At 41.2% G+C, this 16794-nt stretch overlaps 1 pseudogene; it reads left to right on the top strand.

Moving 5' to 3' along the window:
* The window catches only part of LOC149451694 (uncharacterized), a 203539-nt pseudogene that overhangs the window by 57376 nt on the left and 129369 nt on the right, over positions 1-16794 (top strand).

The raw sequence follows: 16794 nt of genomic DNA, 5'->3' as shown, positions 1-16794 counted from the left end.
GGAATGGAAGTGCTTGGAAATTTCCTATGAAGAGACTCAGACAGCAGTCCAAGATTTTTTAAAAAAAGTTTTTTCTGGAGTTACATTGTAAAGATATAAATACAATTGCTTCATGATCTGGTGGCTTTTCTACTTATCAGTATGGAATTATGGTTTCCTAAAGTCTAGAATTTTTTCTAGACTACTCCTTAGCTACCAACTGTCCCTTAGGGAAATGAAGTCTTAAAAGTCCCACATCACAACAAAACCCTGTGAGGAGGTGTATGACAGCCTCAGCCCAGCAAATCCATGCTTCCAACACGTTTCACTCGGCCCCCGGAGCTTAATCATGATTTCTCATGAAATGTGTTGGGCGACGTTGCCTGGTTGGAACTGGCCTGAGGCTAGCATACATCTCCTTACGGTGTTTTGCTGTGATGTGCAACTTTTAGGACATCCTTTCCCTATGCTCCTAGAGTTTTGCCATACAAGAGGGCCTGGTGAAGCCTTGAGCAGCAACTGCCATTTTTGTTGTGGGTCACAGTGATTACCAACTGTACCTCATTTGTAGTCAAAAAACTTTTACCATATTTTCTTCTCATTCATCCCTCTTTTTGGTCTGATGTATAGACCTTTAATAAAAAAATATAATGTTTAACAAACTGAAGCATTTTACTACACAAAAACTTTCATCCAACCTCAAAATGTTTGCATGTCCTATTTTGAAAAACCTGTGTAAAGTAAAAGTAGTGATGGTAAATAAAGCACATGTGAATTTAACCATTCATTTTTTGCATATTAAAGGAAAAGTACAGCCAAAGCTTGTTTGGCTGTACTTCTGAGGATCACAGGAGTGCAGTTTGTTCTGCAGTCCTTTGTCCTGTTTTTTCAGCTGACAGTGGGCTTAGGTCGGCTGGCGTCACTCAGCCGGTCCAGGCTGGGGAAAGATCCCCCAAGATGTCTGGCCTGGCACCTGGCTTAGCCTCTCAGTGATCTGCTGTGAGCCCAAGCCAGCAGCGCCCTCCCCCTCCACAGCCCAGTGCTCCATTGAGCGCAGGAGTGGGGGGGGGGCGGTTGGGGCAGAGCAGAGAGCTGGTAACTAGTCATCAGCTCTCTGCTCACGGAGCACTGAGCGATTTCTTAGTCTCACAGCCGGCAGGTGACAGAGGTAGCATCGGACCGAAAAAAAACCAAACCTAAACTTCTCTTTTAAGTCATCATGGGTCCCTTACCTAGAGGCAAGATGTACTTTGCCTACACATGTTGTGCTGCAAGGTATCCCTCTTCCTCACAAATATGGGGGGGTCGTCACTAGCTTACAAGAAAGCCATATTTTCTATTAGTGTCTTTCTATTAGTATTACCCCACACTTGCTATGTTACAGAGAATGCCCATATTCACAAAGCCAACTCTCTGACCAGGTGGCTACCTATACAGCTCTGACAGATTCAATATTGGGGAGAGGGTGTCCCAGACCAAGACTAATGTGTGCAAGGGATCTGATTTTCATTTTTTTAGCAAGCAAAAGATTCCTCTAGACTAGTTTATATTTTATATTCTTAGGTTTTCTCTTAATTTGCACAGACAAGATGATTATATTGGCTGGTGACTTGATTTTGCAATTAGATTTCCTATTGTTTCCTTTGGGATGTAAATGTAGTTGTACATTGTTGTCTGCTGATTGTGTATGCAGTTATAGAAACCTTTATTATGTTTGTGTGCAAAATGTCCATGTCTTCCGTATTTCATAATATGTACACTGCTCAAAAAAATTAAAGGAACACTTTTTATTCAGAGTACAGCATCAAGTCAATGAAACTCCTGGATATATTGATCTGGTCAGTTACATAGCAGAGGGGGTTGTTAATCAGTGGCAGCTGCTTTGCTGTTAATGAAATTAACAACAGGTGCACTAGATGGGCACCAATGAGACAACCCCCAAAACAGGAATGGTTTTACAGGTGGAGACCACTCACATTTTGTTCCCTACTCATCTTTTCTGACACTTTTTTACTAGTTTTGCATTTGGCTAGGGTCATTGTCACTACTGGTAGCATGAGGTGATACCTAGACCCTACAGAGGTTGTACAGGCAGTACAACTCCTTCAGGATTGTAGATCAATATGTGCCATTGCCAGAAGGTTTGCTGTGTCTCCCAGCACAGTCTCAAGAACATGGAGAAGATTCCAAGAGACAGGTAGTTACTCTAGGAGAGCTGCACAGGGCTGTAGAAGGTTCTTAACCCATGAGCAGGACTAGTATCTGCTCCTTTGTGCAAGGAGGAACAGGATGAGCACTGCCAGAGCCTTACAAAATGACCTCCAGCAGGCCACTGATGTGAATGTCTCTGACCAAACAATCAGAAACAGACTTTATGAGAGTGGCCTGTGGACCCGATGTCCTCTTGTGGGCTGTGTGCTCACTCACAAGCACCAAAGAGCTCAATTGGCATTTGTCATTGAACACCAGAATTAGCAGGTCCACCACTAGTTCACTGTGCTTTTCACAGATGAGAGCAGGTTCACCCTGAACAGTTTCTGAAGGATGAAGGAATTGATACCATTGAATGGCCCGCTATGCTCACTTGACCTAAATCCAATAGAACACCATGTTTAGGTCCATCTGACGATGCCAGGTTACACTTCAGACTGTCCAGGAGCTCAGTGATGGCCTGGTCCAGATCTGGGAGGAAATACCCCAGGACACCATCAGTTGTCTCATTAGTAGCATCCTCAGACACTGTCCGGCATGCATACAAGCACATGGGGGCCATACAAACTACTGAGTACCATTTTGAGTTGCTGCAATGAAATTTCAGCAATATGGACTAGCCGGCTGCATAACTTTTTCACTTTGATTTCCGGGATGTCTTTGAATTTAGTCTTCTGTAGGTTGATAATTTTCATTTCCATCAAACGATGGGGCATCATTACATTCCTAACACATTACCCAGTCCATATCAGTATAGATATTCAGCATGATATTTTTCCCCATTGAGATCTGATGTGTTTTCAAAGTGTTCCTTTTATTTTTTTGAGCAGTGTATTTGCTGAAGCATGCCTAAGTCTGTTGGAAGATGACCTTTTACAGTGATGCACCATAGGAGCTGGTTAAATAAAGTTGCTGCAGGGGAGGTCTTTTGGCACATTGGGCATATCTGTAGACTTGTATTTTTATGGGTCTTTTTCATGTATGAGTTTGCCTCAAACACTAATGCAGTGTATGCAGGCTGTTCAGATTACCATGGTGCCCTGGAGGAAAAAAGATGCCTCACTGTTATTTTCTGCTGCAATGTTTTTATCTGCGCCTACAGAAATAAGCTTTACTGCATGAAATGTATGTGGTATAGGGTTTTGTGCTTTTTAAAGCATGTCAGTCAATTTTTTTCCTATGCTTGAAGGTCTTCCTAAGTACTGTCCATGATTAAAAAAATGCACATTAAGCTGTTTAAACCCATGCAGCAATGCATGGTAAACCTTTGCAGTTTCACATGTGAGTGTATGTAAGATCTTTATTAACTAGGCATTAAAGTGGTTGTAAACCTCAGACATGAAATATGAACAAAGCAAATCCCTCTATTATTTATTTTTATTATTTTATTTATTTCAGGTACTTATATAGCACTGTCAATTTATACAGTGCTTTACATATATATATTATACATTCACATCAGTACCTAACCCTCAAGGGCGTACAATCTAAGGTCCCTAACTCACGTTCATATACAAGTGCCAATTTAGACAGAATCCAATTAACCTACCAGCATGTCTTTGGAGTGTGGGAGGAAACCCACCCAGGCACAGGGAGAACATGCAAACTCCAGGCAGGAGGTGCCGTGGCTGGGATTTGAACCAACGACCCTAGTACTGCCAGGCGGAAGTGCTAACCATTTAGCCACTGTGCTGCCTCTATAAAGTGTACTTGTCTTTACAAGAGCACTAAGTGTCATTTCTGTCTCCTGCTTTGTTCCTTTGACATCAGCATGAGTCGCTTCTTACAAGTTTCCTAACACCAAGAGAATAAAGGTGATGGGACAGAGCTCTAGCAGGTTGACAGCCTCAACTCTGTTCTTGTGCGCTGTATGAAGGGGGGGTGTTCCTTCCTTCCAATCAGCACCCAAAGTTTTTGTCACTGAGCTCTGCAGTGTGTAATTTTAGCTCTCCACCCCCTTTTTTCTGACAGTTGAGACAAGTTTTATAAATTCTGGACTTTGAGTGGATGTAGAGAAGAGAAGACTGCATATAAGCAGGTACAACTTATGTAGGAGGATTTGTTTCATCTCTGTGTATCACCTGAGATCAGTCACTTCACTGAGAATATGGAAGGGTTTACAACCGCTTTAACCACCTTCCGCCCGCCATATAGTACAATGATGGGTGCAAGGTGGTTCTCTCGTTCTGATACGACGTCTTATGACGTCCTTCCATTCTCACCGCGCATGCGCGGCTCAGGGAGCATGCAGCATGGCGATCGCCGATGCGCTGTGTCCCTCGGACTGTCAGAGCCTGGAATCGAACCTGGGCCTTCGGCGGTGAGAGACGGTGTTTCTTCCCGCTGAGCCACCTGGAATGCTGGACAGCTCCCTTGACAAATCTTTGGATGATCCTGCCTTTGCCCTGTTTTGTCTTGAACCTTGAACTCCTTGCTCCTCCCATGAACTTCCTATAAAAGCCATGTCTCTGCACTTCCTGGTTGCCAGATTATTGTGCCTTACCAGCCAATATCCCGCTTACTGTTCCTGCTGCCGTCTTCCTCTATGTTACCGACCTTTGGCTTGCTACTGACTACGATTCTGCCTCATCCTATCTACTACCATTGGTGACCGACCCTTGGCTTGTGACTGACTCCGCTTCTGTTTGATCCCTGAACTGTTTGATCCGCTTTTGGTTTCCAGCCTACTCATTCCCTGGTGGGGTGATCCTGAGATCTGCGACCTGGCATTCACATGCAGCCAAATCCATCTCCACCATTAGGAGCTCTGGGGAAGACCGGTGGATGCTTAGACCCCGCACCTCAGGTGAGCCTGCGTCATTCCCAGGGTGGGCCGCTGGTGTACCAATCCAGCTGGTTTCAGGTAAGCCTTACAACTGCTGTAGCAACTGGTCTCTGAACCTGACCCAGATTGTGACACGGACACAGCAGATCACGGAAAGAGCCGAAGATGTTGGCTCGGTCATGTGATCAGCTGTGTCCAATCACAGCTGATCACATATAAACACGGAAATGCCGGTTATCAGCATTTCTCTCCTCTCGAGCTGTCACGCTGACAGCTCAAGAGGAGAGGAGAGACGGTAATTGGCTTTCCGCAGAGGGGACATGTACACTGATCATCAGGGCACTGTTGATCAGTGTGCCCTGATGATCAGTGTGGCCCCAGAAGTGCCACCTGTCAGTGTCCATCAGTGCCAGCAGTCAGTGCTCATCAGTGCCGCGTGCCAGTGCCACATCAATGCCACATATCAGTGCACATCAATGCCACATATCAGTGCCCATTTGAGCTGCCTTTCAATGTCACCCATCAATGCCAGTCAGTGCCACCTATCAGTGCTGCCAGTCAGTGCCGCCTAACAGTGCCAGTCAGTGCCGCCTAACAGTGCCATATACCAGTGTCATGTATCAATGTTGCCTTTCAGTGCCCATCAGTGATGCCTGTCAATGCCCATCAGTGCCACCTATCAGTGTCCATCAGTGCAGCCTATCAGTGCCCATCACTGCAGCCTCATTAGCACACATCAGTGAAGGAGAAAAATCACTTATTTACAAAATTGTATAACAAAAACTAAGAAAAAACATTTTTTTTTTTCAAATTTTTCAGTGGTTTTTGGTTTAAGAAAAAATAAAAATCCCAGAGGTGATTAAATACCACCAAAAGAAATCTCTATCTGTCGCAAAAAAATGATAAAAATGTCATATGGGTACAGTGTTGCATGACCGCGCAATTGTCATTCAAAGTGTGACAGCGCTGAAAGCTGGAAATTGACCTGGGCAGGAAGGGGTATAAGTGCCCGGTAGGCTAGTGGTTAAAGCACAGCCCACTTGGGCTCCTTCTTCTAATGCATTTTATTTGATGACTAAGCTTTGGTACAGTGTGAAACAGGTCAAAAGGTGGAGCATAGCCAAGCTGTGTTTTGACTCAGTGCATAGTGGAATTGAAGTGTGGAGGGCAGCTCACATGTTTTTACAGTGGATTTACTAGGCTTAAATGAGTCAAGTCGCCAATCTGCAATGGGAATAAGGTCAAGCACTATATAGAAAGATCTGGAGTGGAGTGGTTTTGTCTCTAAGTTTATGTAAAACTGCATTCAATATTTTCCAGTAAAGACCAGTATTCCTGCATGCTCAACACAATAGATGGACCCTTACTCATCATTTTTCATATTTAGCTAAAACCAACGCAATATAATGTCATTTTTAATGATGTATGTACTTTTTCTAGGAAAATAATGAAGGACAGAACCCAATGACCAGAGTCCTCATTGCTTTAGAAATGCATTTCTGCCGTGGACGTGGACTGATGGAATTTACTGTCTCAAGCCTAACTCAAGTATTTATGGTTTTAAGCTGATTGCAATTGTATAATAGCAACTTTGATTGAAATGTGCATATGATTAAAGTGAAACTCCAACAAAACATTCTTTTTTAGTTTGACTGGCATGAGGAATGGTTAGAACCACTGTCAGTGTCAGCACTGTGTATGCCCCGGGGGTGATTTGTACTCGCTTCCTGTCTCAGTGGTCATAGAGCAAGCGAGGGAATTTTCCTTATCAGGAATAAAGATGGCAATAAAAACAGAGAGCCAAACTCTTTCCTGTTCCAAAAAAGAAAATATTTGGCTGAGAGTGGACATTAAACTCCATCCCTGTGATATTTCTGTAAGGAACTAGTGAGGAAATGTTTTCTAAGTTGTAACTGAGATTTCTAAAAAAAAAAAAAAAAAGTCCCAGCCTCCCAAAAACAAATGCAATGATCCCGATTGATTGTGCAACCCTCAGGGTGTTGCTCAGAAACAGCCTATGTACATCTCCACCCTTCTCTTTCCTGCTTGCGCCTCTCAGGACTTTTTTAAGGTCCGCAGAAAGGCCAGACAGACGTACTTCACCCAGACTGACAGGCCAGTACCTGTGCTTATGCAGGCTTCTGTGTGTGCATTTCTTCCTGCTGAGCTTTGTAGTGCTCTCCCTGTCATGCACTGGTAAGGACTGCTGAGACTAGTAGGTTCTTTTCTGTTGCATGCTGCTGAGGACTGCTAAGGCTTGCAGTTTCTCTTTTGCTGGAATGTCCTTTCTGTACTGTATTGCTGCCTGCTGCATCTGTGATCATGCTGCTTGTCCCTTTCCCAGATTGCAACCTTGTGACCCTGGACCTATTATTTGCTGTACCATATTGCTGTCCTGGACTTTCTCGTTGCTGTGCCATATTGCTTCCCTGGGATCCTGCAGCTTATCTTTTGCTGTGCTCCTGGTACACTCTTAGTGCCAAAAGGGCCACAGGTTGGGCACCAGGGCTCTAATTTAAACACAATGCAGGTGCACAGTAAAGGAGGGGGTGAGAACAGTGTGTATCAACCTGACTTGACTTTGTTGCTTCTCTTGTGATCTTTGCAGCTACAGAGGTTAGTGAGGGCTTGTTTTGAAGTTTATTTTTTTCTTGTTAAGAATGTGTAATTAGTTATGTGTTCATAGCCTGGCCACAGTTTTACTTTAGAGCAGTATTAAACCCAAAACGAAAAATGTAATGTGTTGCAGCCTACCAATCTTCTTTTTTTTTTTTTTTTTTTTTTTTTTTTTTTTAAGGTTTTCCTTCTGTTTCCACCTGGTAATCTGGCCAATAAAGCATAGCACACACGATCAGAAAATCATACAAAAAATGCCGCTTTTGAAGCAATTGCACGATAATCTGATCATTAGTACACAGCTTTTATTCTAAATTATTCGAAGGGACAAGCACGAAAATATTCCTCATACGATAAAAGATCGTATGATTTTCATTTAATCAGTACAGTTTTCATCTGAGAATACAATACATCACATCACTTTGGAATTTTTATTCTATTGTCTAAACATTTTCGTAACTTTAGTAAGCTCTTTACGTTTGATATGAGACTAGCATGCAAAAAAAATGTTTAAAAACCGGACAATCATTCGTCCGATATTCTCATCATGTGTACAGGGCCTAACACACCTCCTGTATTGGACTGCCCACACTCTAGATGAATGAGCAAAGGGGGCACCTTTGAGCAGCAGCATTGTCAATCTGGGGGGAGGGGGGAGTGTTAGATGTACTAGCAGATTTAGATACACTAACAAATTGAAGCTAAACTGCAGCTAAGGCCCCATGTACACAGGACACTTCTGAATGATGCAAACTGACTGCTGGAAAACATAGGTTAAAAAACGTCTGTTTAGCCATGTTTGCATAACGTATTTATGCGCGTTTATGTGAGTTTGCATTTAGAAGCGTTTTTTAAAGATAAGCACAGGAGATCCTCCCAAATGCCCAGAATGCACTCAAAGCTTGTAAATTATTAACTATTTCAGACTGTTTCAGAGAAATGCAGAGAGTAGAAGCAGAGACAGCAGTATGTGTTGATATTAGCTTAGGTGTGAGTTGCTCATTAACATTTCTTTTGTTTCCAAGGGTGGGACAGGTGTCTGGTAGAGTGGTCTTCATGGGGAATTTGAGGTGTGAATGGTCATTAACATATCTTTTGTTTCCAAGGGTGGGAGAGTTCTGAGGTGTGAATTGGTCATTTTAATGTGTGACAAGCTTGATAGGAACATCCTTTGTTCAGTGTTTTGTCCATCTGAGTACCTTGAAAACACTTTCCATGCATTTTTCATGATGAAAATAAATATTTGCGTTTGGATTTATTACCACGTTCAGGTTAATTGAGGTAAGCACTGTGATATTAACTCTAGATATAAGTCATAAAGGTGTAATTGAATCATGAAAGGACTAAGGTTGCTAGAAAGTTCATAATGAAAGCATAAATTTAAGCATGACCCGATAACCACCTTTTGCTGCTCATTGTTATAAAATAGCTCTTATTATTGTGATATGAACTTGTTACACAAAACATTAAAAAGTGTTGCACAGTTTATTTCTAGTAGAACGTACAATCTTTGTGAAAGTTACTGAATTCTTGCTGGTAAGAAAAGGTCAAAAGAAGAAAAGTCAAAATTATTTTGTATATAACCGTAACAACTTCTGTGGAATAACACAATTCTCTACGTTAAATAGAGAATAGTCTGCTGTGGATTATACTGAGCACTTAACTGTACCTGAAAGGCTGAAATGAGCAATTACGTTACATTCCCACTAAGAAGTAGGTCTTTTCACTTGTTCCTGACTCTAGTAATTAGGAAATACAATAGCATACAGTGGTTAGGAAATATGGCTTTGAAAATTGACTGTTTCTAGTACTGGCTGGTCAGTAGCAAGTTTTGCGCCCCAGCAAGTGCACTACTTCTTAACTGAATGTCTACTCTGTGGAGATAGTTGGTCCTAGCCATCTCATAATAGTTTTGAAGGGTCACTCTTCTGATTAAACATAATCGCATTTAGCTATGCATTCCTTTTAATTCAAGTATTAATTTATAATTTTCTACACAGTTACATGCAGACCCAGCTGTCCAATAAGTGACAGCGAAATAAATTTGGACAAACCTTACTATATTGCCTAGTTGTTTCACTATGATGCCTGCTCCTATTTTTAGTATTTAACTACAACTCACCCTCGTGATTATTCCACTAGGTCCAGTCCAAGTGTCACCAGTGGGGGCAATCCTAGTGGCTAAAGCCTGGGAGCTTCTTTAACAGCTAATTACATCCCTACCACCTGGGGATCTGATAAAGCCCAGTCACTCCTTACATATACTATACCTTGGAGAGAGCCCACATTGACAGATGAAGACATGGAGAATCATTGTATGTCTGGAAAAGATTCCCTTTTATCAATTACCGAGAAAAAGACAATGTGTGATTCAGAGCCAAGTTAAAAGTATCCACATTGTGTTACCATCCCAAACTTTCAATCAAAGCAGAAACCACTCCCTTTTATCATTTTCAGTTTGTAATGTCAATGTATTTTACCCGTGTGTATGGCTTAATACAGAACCTTGTGCTAGCATTGTCAACCACTGTAGGAACTACAACATAAAAAGCTTTCACCAAAAGTTAAAAATACTCGATAAATCCAAATTGGATTTATCCCTGTTAAAATCTGTGCTATGGTTTGGAAATAAGATGGCCATTTTTATCTTTACCCATCCTAGCTGCAGCTCCACCCCAAAGCCCAAATTATGGGCACTCCTATTAAAAAGGTTGGGAGAACCACAATCAGGCTCAGGGTAGGATTTCTGCTGCTGTTCCTAATTTTGAGATATGGAGTGCGTGCACGCCGGAAAATAATTACACGGACAACTGTCCAGTACAACCACTTTCACATCATCTCATCTCTGTTTATTGCAGGGCGGTGCTTAACCTTTTATACATAGAGTATACGTCACTATTACGTATATACAGTCACATTCTAAAAGGCACATTTTGCTTGGTTGAAATATAGGAGAAATGTAGAAACTTGATGCTTGCTTCTCATCCCGTTATCTTTTCACTCCCCTTCACATTCCCAAAGTCTAAGTAAAAGGTCCTCTCAGTGCGAAGGGAGGGGTTGAGAGCATCGCTCTGAGCAAAACAAGTTAAGGAGGACTGCAAAGCCCAGCAGACAAAATATATATATATACGCACAACACATATATTTAGAAATATAAAAAAGTAGAAAAGTAAATATGTATAAAATGTATATTTTAAACAGAAAACAGAATAGGCATTTTACCAAATCCATCACACTATCGGGAGGCACAGGTAGCACTGATATCACAGCCCCCTCTCCAATCTGCAGTTCTCCTTGCCATGTAGCCTCCTTGTGCCTCCTTTGCTTCCTTTGTACCAATAAAGGCCTGAGCCTGTGACCTCCTACAGCCACCAGCTAGTTCAGAGGAGATTCCTACAGTAGTAGCAAGCAGCTTGTATTGTGAATGCCGGTGGTTGGAGAGGTGTGCCATCATTCACAAAAACACACACCAGCAGCAACTACACTAGTCTCTCATAGACAAATGTGGTAGCTGGCTTGTGTTTGTGTGACTGATGATGCTCCTTATCAGCTGCCATCTTTCACAACACCATCCACCAGCTACTATTGTAGTAAGATCCCCTGAACTAGCTGGTGGTTGCAGAAGATTGTCAGAGCAAAGCAAAGGGAGCAGAGGAGGCAGTAATTAAGTATTTGTCTCCTTGCTTCAGCATGGTCAGCTAGTGGTGGTGGTTGTTGGAGGGTTGGTGGTGGAAGGAGCAGTCTGACCACGCTGGTCAGCATCCACAGAACAGATTTTAACAAGGGCAAGTACTATGTGCACCTGGAAGCCTTTTAAACTTCTACAGAGACTTCTTATTCAAGCATTAAAAATGATTATTTTCCAAAGACTTTCCTGTTGTCACCCATGTAACCCATATACGTGCCAGAAAAAGATTGGACTTTAACTCCCACATGCCATACACATGTGTCACTGGGCAGACGATGTTCCTGTGCTCTCGGTCCTCACTAATGATCAGTGAAACCAACTCCTGATCAAGTGATCCAATCACAGAGGTCACATGATTACTGATCCTTTCCATCTCCCGGGAGTCCAGACACTATTAAGAAGACTGGTGCAGGGCGAGAGGCTTAAATTAAGAAAGATATGTGATGTTTTCTCTTTCATCCTTTGATTGTGCTCTCAATTATAATGCTGCCTGATGCAGATTAAAAGTGTAGTATTATACTGTAGAGATCTGGCCCATACTAGGCAGCTTAGCTGTACTCTGGGCTCATAATGCTGTATATTCTTTAGCCTCCAATGATATATACAGTATATCCCCTTTGTGTGCACCAAACGCCTTTGCAAACACAGATATAAGGCCTCATGCACGCAGGACATTTTGCAAAGTCTCTTAGAAATCTTTCCTCCTGGCAGTAGCATTTTGGCAGAAAAAAAGCCCGATGCTTGTAAAAGTGTCTAAAGCTTTTAGGTGCGTTTTACAGGCATCAATAGCTTGGACGTTAATTTAATTGGCCAAAATAATCATTTATTCTGGCTATTAAAACAAATAAACCCTCAAATGCTAAACGCGCCTAGCATTTGGACGTGTTTAGACATGTTTAGCAGCGGCAAGCGTTTTTTCTGCCAACGCTCCTGGACATACTGGCAGTGGGGTTTATTTTACGGCCTCTGAAAGCACCTGCCACTAAACGCTGCTAAAAGCCTATATGAGCATGGACACATAGGTTAACATGCAGGGGAGGTAAGAGGCAGGAAAAAAAACCCTGATGCCCCTAGGAGCAACTACAAAAATGTCCAGTGTGCATGAGGCCTTATTCTGTATAAATAGCAGTAACATCATCACTGTGCTGAACATAGCCTGTGCAGAGAGTAGAGCAGCAGGTGAGATCCAGAAAGTCCACCCTCTTCACCCATATGGAAGAAAAATATATTTGAAATATATTTTAAAAATATTCTTCCCAAATATATTGACATATATTTGAAATACTACAATTTTGGACATATTCAATATATATATATATATATATATATATATATATATACTGTATGTTGAAATGCGTTTTTATTACAAAATATATGAAAAATATTTTTAAAAATACATTTCAAATGTACTGTATGCCTTTAAAAATACAAATCTACATTTATGGAATGCATTTACAAATATATGTTAAAATCGATGTTAAAATGGCTTTTTTATATGTTAAAAAAATCTGAAGAATATATTTTTTAAAAAAATGTTCATATATTTTGTAATATATAAAAAACGCATTTCAACATGCAGTATATATATTTGTCATTTTAATATATATTTTTTACATATATTTGTAAATGCATTCCAAAAATGTAGATTTGTACTTTTAAAGACATACAGTATATTATTAAATATAAATATAAAATATTTTTCATTTATTTTGTAATAAAAACGCATTTCAACATACAGTGTGTGTGTGTATGTATGTATGTATGTATGTATGTATGTATGTATGTATGTGTATATATATATATATATATATAACATGTCCAAAATTGTAGTATTTCAAATATGTCAATATATTTGGGAAGAATATTTTTAAAATATATTTTTCTTAAATGTGGGCAGGCTGCCTGCACAAAGCTACAGAGTGGGCAGACTCAAGACCAGTCACTCAGCACAAGACCAGAGAGCAGCATTGACCAGTCTTTATTGAAGGAGTTCTTTTATGCAAGATAACTGCAAAGATTTGTAAGATGTACAGGAAGGACACAAAGAGAGATTTACTAAAACTGGAGCACAGAATCTGGTGCAGATGTGCATAGTAACCAATCCGCTTCTAACCTCAGCTTGTTCAGTTTGACAATACAACCTAGAAGCTGATTGGTTAATATGCAGAGTTGCACCGGTTTTAGTTACACTCCCCCAAAGATTCAAGTAAGAATACTCATGCCTCTTCTGTTTAGCCAATATTTGTTTAGCCCAGATTGCTGTCTGAACTTTGCCCACGCATGGACCAATATAACTTGTTTTTTTTCCTCTTTTGCGGTTTAATTGAGCCATGTATGAGCTGCCCCAAATACATTGTTGAGATTGACAGGCTTGGTTATGTACCAAGATGGACGATGCAGTCCTAAGAGAGCCATATTGACATGTGTCTATTGATGTTATTCTGCTGTGGGTGCTGAACATCAGTATTGGGAAGATTTGGTGGTTGCAGATCACACTCCCTGCAGCTGAACACAAGGACTGTCAGGCAGCACAATCTGCTATTTATGGTCAGATTAAGACTAAGACTACACAGCTGGAGGATTTGTTCATTTCTCTGAATGAAAATGAAATCATTAATCCAGTGTACCCTAAACTAAAATATTACCACTCCAAGTCATTCAGTGCTAATATTGTGTATCATTGACAGGTGCTGAAAATGACCCTGGATTGCAATTGGTCGGATCCCCTTGTGGAACTGGCAGCGTTAACCAGGCACATTTTGCATACAGTGCTCAGGACTTAGAAATGTTTTCCTGTACCTAGAGAGCTTTAAAGTTTGGTGTCAAGGTAAGAAAACAGGACGTGTACGTATGTTTTCTGTGTATTATATGCATTGGATGTCTATATGGAAATCAAACCATCATTTAGGCAATAATTAGGTAGAGTGCATTGTCTTATCTGCTGATGATTTTCATGTATAGACTTCTATTGCCAATTTATCTTCATATGGACACAGAGGATGGAAAACCTGGTAATATGGTGGATGTTTCATTAGGTTATGTGGCCTTTTTTGTCTGCCGTTTTGCCAGCCACATTATGGTAGTCTGGGTGAGATAGTACATTTTCAGGTCTTTCATATTTAGCCGAGCAAAGGTCTGGCTAACTGATTAAGTCAGGTGGCCAAATCCAGTGACATGCTGGGACATATGTGTAGCCCACTCCTAGTCAGGTGCTAGGATTTGTATAGTTGGGTTAAGCATAGCTGTATTTCTCTGCTTACCAGAGAGGCTGCCAGGTAAATTCAATGAGGTGTTCTGCTTAACAGAGTGCTGTGATTGTTCTGCCCGCCTTCAAGAAGCTACGAGAGCCTTCCAGGACGTGGATGGGGCTAGGCAAATGAACAGCATGAATATGGATACAGCCCTGGCCAGTTGCCGGGGAGGCCCCATGGCATGCTGGGAGTGGTATTTATATTCTGGGAGCAGATGGGCTCTGGGTCTTTCCCGGGAGTGGATTACACCAAGCCAGGCTGGAGGGAGGCTGCCTTGCCTGGCACTTGCTGTCATGTGGCCTCAGGTAGGTCAACCTGAGGGCCTAAAGTTAGAGAGTGTGACCCTGATTCCACAGTAAGCTAACTAGGGGAACTGTCTGCCAAAGATCTATCTGGTACCACTGGAGAGAGCCGCTTGGAAGACTGGAAGGAGGCAACCATTCTGTCCTTGGACTTGTGAGTACAGACACTGAGAGATCTTGGGGATCTCATTCCTAAAACTACTTGCTGATATATGTTACAAGGAAGTCTGCTATTTGCTCTTAGCTGGGATTTCTATATCGCTCAACTGAGAGATAAATTCAGATGTCCTCAATGTAAATAGTTCTAAGTTTGGAGTATCCTACTACAGTCCCATCCCTATCCCCAGTTCTACAATAAAACTCCAAAAACAAACATCCCCTAGACTGATCATTGAAGACAACGAGAGGAAATGTGTGTTTGTGTATTTGGCTGACGAAATACACTGTGTCTGGCTGCGGGGCGAAGTAAGGGCAAACTGGGGCAAACATACAAACGGCCCTCTCGAGGGTAGCGCTACATGTGCTAAACACAAAGGCATATACTGTATATAAAATATTTGTTGGACGAGGCTTTGGTATCAGTTCAGATATCCTGGAATATGCACTCCTTGCTGCCCTCAATGGACTGGGGTAGTCCAAAGTCACTGGATACAAAAGAAAGCAAAAAGAGGATGCACCGGTCTAGTTCATTATCGTAAAGAATATTTATTTAAAAGGATAAAAAGTAGGTATCATACTCACAATGGACATAAAACAAAGGCACATTACAATAAACAGCGTTGTCCAATCCATATAGCATATAAATCTAAAACAATGGAACCCTGGACTTCCAACTGGCTAATGCGTTTCGAGGACTTAGCCTCTACCTCAGAGCCAACATCTTGCTATGGGGGCACCCAAGTAGGTTTGCTCCTGAGCTCTGTGTGTCCACTCGCACACAGGTGTGGCTCTGCCCTGTCCCCCGCTCTCTCCTAATTGGCTCACTGGCCGTGATGGACAGTAGGGTAGCCAATGACTCCCGCTGCTGTCTCAGTCAATGAGAAAGGGAGAGTCCCGAGACAGCTGATGATCTCCTGCACATCACAGGATCAAGATGGGGCTCAAGTAAGTATTGGGGGACTGCTGCACACTGAATTGCTTTTACCTTCTGGCATAGAATGCATGAAGGTAAAAAAAACCTTGACCCTTTACAACCACTTTAACTACGGACGTGAACAAAGCAAATAATGCTGTCCTAACCAGACATGGATCATTTTGGATCTTCATTCTTGTGTGCAATGGCTGACAAAGCTTATATATTATTCTTTCATTTACTTATTATGTTCTTTTCTAAATAAAATGCAATTCAATATCTCAGTTTTTTGTTAATGTTTCGTTTCTATGTATTCTTTTTATTCTTCTTTTACTGGCCTTAGTGGTAAACATAGAAAATATTCCAGTGTCTGTTTGTTTAGCTGCTTTTATTATGTTATATTTAATTTACACAAAGACTTATTTGATTAACAGTGAATTGAGTGCTTACAAAATACCTGTCTGCAGTAAGGCTATATTATAGACCCAAACTACAAAATAGTTCTGTCCTCACCATTATTTATGAACTGGGCCCAACTGAAAGGCAACACTGACATCTGCTGCCACAATATAATATTGCTAAATCCTTTTCTTCATTTAATACAAGGATTATGTCTGCCTCTTATAGAATATCTATACCGCTCCATAGCTATAATATTATTATTATTATTATTATTATTATTATTATTAATAATAATCATCATCATCTCATTAGTAGTGTTAACCTTGCATTTCATATCACACCATATGTATTAAAAAAAACTAGAGCCATGTGTCTGGTGACTGATACAAAATTTGACTTTTCACATTGGTTACTAAATCTCTTACAAGCTTTTTGCCCTGTTTTGGTCTCGTAAATATACAATACCATTGATAGTGTTTTATCTGTCT

The sequence above is a fragment of the Staurois parvus genome, unplaced genomic scaffold, assembly GCF_062004578.1.
Source record: "Staurois parvus isolate SC_StPar_1 unplaced genomic scaffold, SC_StPar_1.0 ptg000525l, whole genome shotgun sequence".
NCBI lineage: Eukaryota > Metazoa > Chordata > Amphibia > Anura > Ranidae > Staurois > Staurois parvus.
The sequence above is the reverse complement of the archived record's forward strand: the minus strand, read 5'-3'. Positions and strand labels throughout refer to the sequence as shown.